Source organism: Aplysia californica, unplaced genomic scaffold, assembly GCF_000002075.1.
Source record: "Aplysia californica isolate F4 #8 unplaced genomic scaffold, AplCal3.0 scaffold00033, whole genome shotgun sequence".
NCBI lineage: Eukaryota > Metazoa > Mollusca > Gastropoda > Aplysiida > Aplysiidae > Aplysia > Aplysia californica.
Window position 1 is genome coordinate 953,484 of NW_004797303.1, and position 2,268 is coordinate 955,751.

The following is a 2,268-nucleotide window of genomic DNA, read 5'->3' on the forward strand; positions in this document are numbered from 1 at the left end:
GGGGGCTCTCGTGATCCAGAGGTTACGGTGTTCGCTCCTCATTCAATAGGTTCCGGGTTCAAAACCTGGCAGTGACGGAACAGTTTCTTCTTTAAAAATTTCTTCTGACTCTTTCTGCAGCCTTTCTACTGCTACTCCTTGTATCCTTCTTACTGCTGTCTCTCAGACACACCCCTGACCTTATGGTAGGAAGCATCTAACACCTAGCCTTCTCAGACAAAAGTAAAATATCTCGGAGGTCCCGTGTGCAAATTGTGCACGTTAAAGACCCTTTAGTGGTCATAAAGTCGATAAGAGTTGGCATCGGCTGCTACCAGGGCAAAATTCAAAATTCCTACCAAACTGAAAATGTTTAATGTGTCCCGTGCGCTCAAATTAACTCATGCAGTTGTGTGCGCAGTAAAACACTTTTTATATAAAAAAAGATACCATCGTACGTGGTGTAGTGGTTAGGTACAAAGCTGTTGCACGTAGGAGACTCAAGTATGGTTCCCGAGTGGGAGGAAAATTTTAGAGAGTATCTCGGTCTTTCTACTGGGCCGTATCTCATTCAGCCCGGGTTGGCCCTGACAGGCAGAGTCGGAAGCCTGCCTCTTATTACTCGTAATGATCTAAATTATGTCAATTGGTTGGGGGAGGGGGGTGCGTATAAACACCTAAACTAAAAAAAAACAACGACAAACAACAAATGTGAAAAAATGAAAAAAGCCGCCAGCCTTTCCTTCATCATCATCATCATCATCATCATCATCATCATCATCATCATCATCATCATCATCATCATCATCATCATCATCATCATCATCATCATCATCATAAGTGCCAAATCTGAAACACGCATCTGTGACCAAGGCTCTTCATTCATTACTCCGCTCGGGTGCTCTAAAAAATCCTCACTATTCTAGTTTTCTGGCGTTTCCCCGTCACAGTCATACGCCTTTTCTTCAGGCATTCCAAATAAGTTTCTTTGGGTCTGCTCCTACCCCGTTTGTCTTCTTCTTATCTTTAAAATCCCTTGCCCATCTATATGAGATTGAGGCCATCTAATAAGTAGAAAAAAGTACATATGATAGTGTCCAATAGTGTATTACGTGCATACTTGGTATGACAAATAACTGTTACAGATAGAGATTCAAGGATTGTAGATGCAAGTTATCGATCTGAGAGCAATGGTGATTTTAGAATAATGGTGATGATGAGCGATGATCTGGGATTGCGTTTAAGTAATGTTAGCTTAAGTCCTATCTTCCTCTGCTCCAATGAATCACCCCGTTTGCGTTTGAGTTTGCCAGTGAGAGCAAGATGTTCAAAGATGGGGGGATTTTATTATTTTGCAAAATTTAATCATTCAAAATGAAAGATCTTTGATTTTATCCATTACAACACTTCAGGTGCGTGTGATAAAAGGCGTGATCAACATATAGAAAGCTACAACGTGCCACATGTGGTGTCGGTGGTCTAATGGCTATTGGCCTCGAACCTTGAGGTCGATAGTTCGAACACAGTCAAGGGCCTAAAGGTTGTGTCCTTGAGGAAAACACATTACAAACATTTTCCTCAATTCACGCAGGTGGGAATGGTTTCAAGGCTATAGTCAGCGAAAGATCTTGTCAGTTTTCAAGGCTATAGTCAGTGAAAGATCTTGTCAGTTTTTTAGCGTCTGGAAGCTTAATCGGCTGCTAGCACTGAATATATGCATCTTGTTAGGAATGGTATGGGATAATGTGAGGAAGCGATCCCGGGCAAGTGAAATGTGGAACGTGTTTGCCCATGGCCTTTAACTATACCCTGATCCGAATGAGTAAAACAGAGAAGATAAAGGATGGTGAAGAAAAGCAGAGGTCTATTTGATATAGTGTGTGCGCTAGTCAGTGCATTCCCTCTACTCCACTCCATCCGATCCGATCTGATCTGATTATGCAGTTCGGGTTCCTTTGATCAGCGGGCATCCGCTCTCATGGTTAACACTTCGTAGAATCAACGCAGAGGTATATTTGATATAGTGTGTGCACTTGTCAGTGCATTCTCTCTACCTCATCCGATCCGATATGATCTGATTAATGCTGTTCGGGTTCATTTGAGAAGAGGGCGTCTGTTCTTATTGTACACAGTGCCTAGAATCAATGTGTTTCTTGTTTACTCAAACAGTGGACAAGTGTTTGATTAGGCTACCAAACTCAAAAATAGGTCAACGGATTGATTCCTGGCTGTGTGTGATACTGTGGGTGCTTTTTAGTTTGTGTGTGTGTGGGGGGGGGGTAACAGGGC